We start from the raw sequence: 7,064 nt of genomic DNA, 5'->3' as shown, positions 1-7,064 counted from the left end.
TATTGTGGAATCTGGTTGCTTGCCTAGCAAATAGTGTTAGGCGCCATCGCGACTTCGGTAGGAGTTGGATCGTGACAAGTTGGTATTAGAGCACTAGGTTTCTTAGCTCTCATGAGTCATGAGCAAGTTTAGTAGAATCTTCCGGATCGGTACAGAGACGTATGTACTTATCTTTAAGAGGCTACCGAACTATTAGGAAACTTCACCTCCTTGAATTCATGTCGTGCGGATTTGTTAATTCTGAAGTCTAAACCTCTACTCTTCTATTCTCTCACAGATGGTGAGGACACATTCAACAGATCAGGCACCAGTACCACCAGTTAGGGCAGCGCGAGGTCGGGGCCGAGGTAGAGGCCGAGTTAGGGCTCGCGGTTATCTCATGATATCTCTGTTGTTGAGTTTATTGAATTATGTTTTATTGAATTTACTATTATTATGAAATCTACTGGCTTGCCTAGCAAGTAGTGTTAGGCGTTGTCGCGGCTCCAGTGGGAGTTGGGTCGTGACAGTCCGACAATGTTATGGAATAGGTTGCTTAGACGAATTACCAGTGTGGGGTTTGGTAAGAACCCGTAAAAATTTCACCTAAAACCCGAGGTTCCGTGATGCCAAGGTAGACTTATGTGTTGTATGAGGAAAAAATTGGGTATCAACAATGTATTCGTTGACACCGGATTATTGGGATGGCTGTAAAAGTATTACTGTTGTTTTGTGGTTATCTCATGGTATCTCCGATGTTGAGTTTAATAAATTCAATATTATGTTATTGTGGAATCTGTTGGCTTGCCTAGCAAATAGTGTTAGGCACCATCGCGACTTCGGTAGGAGTTGGATCGTGACAAGTTGGTATTAGAGCACTAGGTTTCTTAGCTCTCATGAGTCATGAGCAAGTTTAGTAGAATCTTTCGGATCGGTACAGAGACGTATGTACTTATCTTTAAGAGGCTACCGAACTATTAGGAAACTTCACCTCCTTGAATTCATGTCGTGCGGATTTGTTAATTCTGAAGTCTAAACCTCTACTCTTCTATTCTCTCACAGATGGTGAGGACACGTACAGCAGATCAGGCACCAGTACCACCAGTTAGGGCAGCGAGAGGTCGGGGCCGAGGTAGAGGCCGAGTTAGGGCTCGCGGTTATCTCATGATTTCTCTGTTGTTGAGTTTATTGAATTATGTTTTATTGAATTTACTATTATTATGAAATCTACTGGCTTGCCTAGCAAGTAGTGTTAGGCGTTGTCGCGGCTCCGGTGGGAGTTGGGTCGTGACAGTCCGACAATGTTACGGAATAGGTTGCTTAGACGAATTACCAGTGTGGGGTTTGGTAAGAACCCGTAAAAATTTCACCTAAAACCCGGGGTTCCGTGATGCCAAGGTACACTTATGTGTTGATGATTGTAGAGTACGGACTTTTTGAGATGAACAGTGTGTTGGGGAGTTGAAGAAATTTTTTGACTAAGCAGGGCAGTTATGCGGTCCACTATGCGACCACAGAATCACTCTACAGGCCGCGTGTAGTTCTGGATCCAACGGTGAACAAAACCGATGGCGTTGTTACAGGAATGGTCGTGTGTTTTGGAAAGGGTTCTTTTGAGTAGGATAGTATCAGATGAATTTATGCGAAGTTACGAATGTGAATCTGAAACGTAACGGATGTATCACAAGGTAGATATTCGAACGGTCATAGAGTAAAGGCGAGCAATTGATGGGAGTCGGTTACGTCCGGAATAAGGACCGGGTATGAAAGGTATGAGCGGAAATCGGAGCGAATGTTGCTCCTATTTGAAGAGCGGTTAACTCCTGAATTAACTGCAGAACGTAAAACACGATGCGTGCAAATATATATGGATTATTGCGAGAATTTAAACATGATGCAGACTCCTTTTGGACCATGAAGGATGTCTTTGGACGGTGAGGATGATGTCCTTAGACCATGACGTCCTGGGTCATGAATCGCGATATAAGAGATTCACATGCCATGAAATGATGTTCTCGGGCCATGAGAATGGTGCCTCCGATCCATGACGCCTTTGAATAATGATGTGCAATATTGAGAGATCCTCAGGCCATGGTTTGGTATCTTCAGGCTATGAGGATGATGCCTTCGGACTATGACGCCTTCGGACAGAGACATGGTGATGCATATGAGCTAAACAAGACAGAGCTTAGTCTTGTATAGGATAGGGACAGAGCTTTACCCCGGAAAAAGTAAAATAGTGCTGGGTTTCAAATAGGGTAACATCTGGTCATTAGACAAGGAAAGGCAGAGCTTAGCCTTATGTAGATGGGGAGGCAATACTTAGCCTCATGTGAGAAAGGGAGACAGGGCTTAGTCTCATGCGGTGAAAGGCAGTGCTTAGCCTTATACAAATAGGGAGGCAGGGCTTAGCCTCATGCAAGAATTGAGACAGAGCTTAGTCTCATGCAAGGAGAAGGCAATGCTTAGCCTTATGCAAATAGGGAGGCAGGGCTTAGCCTCATGCAAATAGAGGAGACAATGCTTAGTCTCATATAATGGGAAGGCATAGCTTAGCCTTATGCAATTGAGGAGGCAGGGCTTGGCCTCATGCAAGAATTGAGACAGAGCTTAGTCTCATGCAAGGAGAAGGCAATGCTTAGCCTTATGCAAATAGGGAGGCTGGTCTTAGCCTCATGCAAATAGAGGAGACAATGCTTAGTCTCATGCAATGGGAAGGCATAGCTTAGCCTTATGCAATTGAGGAGGCAAGGCTTAGCCTCATGCAAGACTTGAGATAGAGCTTAGTCTCATGCAAAGAGAAGGCAGAGATTAGCCTTATGCAATTGAGGAGGCAGGGCTTAGCCTCATACAAGAATTGGAGACAATGCTTAGTCTCATGCAATAGGAAGGCAGAGCTTAGCCTTATGCAATTAAGGAGGCAGGGCTTAGCCTCATGCAAGAATTGAGAGAGAGATTAGTCTCATGCAAAGAGAAGGCAGAGCTTAGCCTTATGCAATTGAGGAGGCAGGGCTTAGCCTCATGCAAGAATTGGAGACAATGCTTAGTCTCATGCAATAGGAAGGCAGAGCTTAGCCTTATGCAATTGAGGAGGCAGGGCTTAGACTCATGCAAGAATTGAGACAGGGCTTAGTCTCATGCAAGGAGAAGGCAATTCTTAGCCTTATGCAAATAGGGAGGCTGTGCTTAGCCTCATGCAAATAGAGGAGACAATGCTTAGTCTCATGCAATGGGAAGGTAGAGCTTAGCCTTATGCAATTGAGGAGGAAGGGCTTAGCCTCATGCAAGAATTGGAGACAATGCTTAGTCTCATGCAATAGGAAGGCAGAGCTTTGCCTTATGAAATTGAGGAGGTAGGGATTAGCCTCATGCAAGAATTGAGATAGAGCTTAGTCTCATGCAAAGGAAAGGCAGAGCTTAGCCTTATGCAATTGATGAGGCAGGGCTTAGCCTCATGCAAATAGAGGAGACAATGCTTAGTCTCATGCAATGGGAAGGCAGAGCTTAGACTTATGCAATTGGGGAGGCAAGTCTTAGCCTCATGCAAGAATTGAGACAGAGCTTAGTCTCATGCAATGGACAAATAGCAAATAGGAGCAGAATATTTCTTAGCTGGAGATATATTTGCGCTTGGCGGTCTGGCTATTATGAAGATAATGATTCTGAGGCGCACGTACTTGTGGTTATTCCTTGTTCCTGCATCCAAAGAAAAATCGTGAGTTTTGCGGGGGAGGTTGGTTTGTGCCTTTGTCTGCTTGTTTTGCTTTGCTTTGCTTTGCTCTAGAAATCCTGTTTGAGTTGCCCTGGGTAACATCTGGCTGTTTCATAAAAATAAAGTTTTCGAGAAAAATATGCGTGGATTTGATGAACGTAGTTATTTAAATCCATAATAGTATGCAATATTAAGTAAATTACATGAACTAATGACTGCGACGCTTTTAGAGACATTGCAGCTTCTTTGCGTTAGAATTTTGAGGGTCCTCCTCAAAATTCTGCCCCAGTTTAGTAAGCGATCCTTCGGCCGTTCTACATGTGATGAAGTTTTGTTGGACCTGCTTTAGAATTTTGAGAATCCTTCTCAAAGTTCTGCCCCAGTTTCTGGTTGTGGGAAAAATGAAAATTCTATTGAGATGTGACCAAACCCACAGGGCTGCCTACGTATCCCCTCTTAAACGGGAATCAGGTCAAGCGTAGTTCAGTTACATCAGATGGAGAAATGGGAACAATTTAAACATAATATCTCTTGACTGCGTCCGAATTGATAGGCTTTGGCCAAACTTCTCCGTCCATTTCTGCAAGTATGAGTGCTCCTCCTGTTAGTACCCTATGAACCATGTAAGGACCTTGTCAGTTAGGTGAAAATTTCCCTTTGGCTTCATCTTGATGTGGAAAGATCCGCTTCAGCACTAGCTGCCCCGGTGTGAACTGTCTTGGTTTGACCCTTTTGTTGAAAGCTCTAGACATTCTATTCTGATAAAGCTGACCATGACACAGTGCATTCATCCTTTTTCCATCTATGAGGGCTAATTGCTCATATCGACTCCTTATCCATTCTGCATCACTGAGTTCGGCTTCTTGTATGATCCTCAAAAAAGGAATTTCTACCTCGGCGGGAACGACAGCTTCGGTACCATAAACCAGCAAATAGGGAGTTGCCCCGGTTGATGTACGGACTGTGGTACGGTATCCCAATAAGGCAAATGGTAACTTCTCATGCCATTGTTTGTGATTCTTTACCATTTTTCTTAGTATCTTCTTGATGTTCTTGTTGGCAGCTTCCACGTCTCCATTCATTTGAGGTCTGTAAGCTGTGGAGTTTTTGTTCTTGATTTTGAAAGTTTCACACATGGCTTTCATCAGATCATTATTGAGATTGGCGGCATTGTCAGTGATGATGGACTCGGGAACCCCGAATCGACAAATAATACGATCCCTGACAAAATATGCGACGACTTTCTTGGTTACACCTTTGTAAGATGCAGCCTCTACCCATTTTGTGAAGTAATCGATGGCCACTAAAATGAACTTGTGCCCGTTCGAAGCAGTGGGTTCGATCGGACCAATGACATCCATTCCCCAGGCAGCAAAAGGCCAAGGTGCACTTGTTGCATTGAGTTCGTATGGCAGTACTCGTATCATATCTGCATGTATCTGGAATTGGTGGCATTTCTGGACGTACCGGATGCAATCTATTTCCATAATCATCCAAAAGTATCCAGCCCTAAGTATCTTCTTGGCTAGAACAAAACCGTTCATATGTGGGCGGCGGGTTCCGGTATGTATTTCCTCGAGCAATTTGGAAGCTTCTTGGGCGTCAACACACCTTAATAGTCCTAGATCAGGTGTTCTCCTATACAAAATTCCTCCGCTTTAGAAGAAATGATTGGACAGCCTACGCAGTGTGCGTTCTGAGTATGGTTCGCCTGCTCTGGGTATTCTCCTTTCACAAAATATTCCTTGATGTCATGGAACCATGGATTTCCATCTATCTCTTCTTCGACATGAGCACAGTATGCCGGCTGATTGTCGATTCTCACCGGAATGGGATCGATGAAATTCTTGTCCGGATGCTGTATCATGGAGGACAAAGTAGCCAGTGCGTCTGCGAACTCGTTCTGGACTCTTGGAACATGTTTGAGTTCTATTTTTGTGAACCTCTTCATCAGTTCTTGCACATGATACAAGTATGGTAGTATCTTGGTGTTTTTGGTAGCCCATTCTCCTTGAACCTGATGTACCAGAAGATCCGAATCACCAATTAACAACAACTCTTGTATATTCATGTCGATGGCCAAGTTGAGCCCCATGATGCAAGCCTCATATTCTGCCATATTGTTGGTGCATGGAAACCTAAGCTTTGCGGATATCGAATAATGCTGACCTGACTCTGACACCAAAATTGCTCCAATGCCCACCCCTTTGAAGTTTGCAGCTCCGTCGAAAAACATTCTCCAGCCGTCGTAGGCTTTAGCAATGTCCTCTCCTACGAATGACACTTCTTCGTCAAGAAAATACATTTTCTGTGGTTCGTATTCTCCTCCTATAGGATTTTCGGCAAGATGATCTGCCAAAGCTTGTCCTTTGACTGCCTTCTGAGTTACATAGATGATATCGAACTCACTCAGCAATATTTGCCACTTGGCCAACTTCCCGGTAGGCATAGGCTTCTGAAAGATGTACTTCAGGGGATCCATCCTTGATATGAGGTATGTGGTATAGGCACAGAAGTAATGCTTCAGTTTCTGAGCTGTCCATGTCAAAGCACAGCAAGTGCGTTCTAGCAGAGAGTACCGTGCTTCATAAGGTGTGAACTTCTTACTCAAGTAATATATGGATTGCTCCTTTCTTCCCGTCTCGTCATGTTGTCCCAAAACACAACCGAAAGCCTCGTCTAATATAGAGAGGTAGAGTAGTAGTGGCCTATCAGGCTCTGGTGGGATTAGGACTGGCGGTGTGGATAGGTATTCCTTGATTTTGTTAAAAGCCTTCTGGAAATCCTCAGTCCAACTGGTTGCGGCATCCTTCTTCAACATTTTGAAAATTGGTTCACATATTACTATGGACTGTGCTATGAAGCGGCTGATGTAATTGAGGCATCCCAGGAAACTCATCACGTCCTTCTTGTTCTTCGGTAGGGGTAATTCTTGGATAGCTTTAGCCTTTGACGGGTCCAACTCGATTCTTTGGCGGCTGACGATGAATCCTAGCAATTTTCCAGCAGGAACCCCGAATGTACATTTCGCGGGGTTCAGTTTTAAATTGTACTTCCGTAGCCTTTAAAAGAACTTCTTCAAATCTGCTATGTGATCTGTGGCTTTCTTGGATTTTATGATGACGTTGTCAGCATATGCCTTTATTTCCTTGTGTATCATATCATGGAAGATGGTCCTCATAGCCCTCATATAGGTGGTCCCAACATTCTTCAGACCGAATGGCATCATTTTGTAGCAATACACTCCCCATGGTGTAATGAAAGTTGTTTTCTCTGCGTCTTCTTCGTCCATCCAAATCTGATGATAACTCGCGAAGCAATCTACAAAGGACTGGAGTTCATGCTTGGCGCAATTGTCGATCAGAATGTGTAT

Source organism: Nicotiana attenuata, chromosome 10, assembly GCF_001879085.1.
Source record: "Nicotiana attenuata strain UT chromosome 10, NIATTr2, whole genome shotgun sequence".
Lineage (NCBI taxonomy): Eukaryota > Viridiplantae > Streptophyta > Magnoliopsida > Solanales > Solanaceae > Nicotiana > Nicotiana attenuata.
This window is presented reverse-complemented; position numbering follows the sequence as displayed.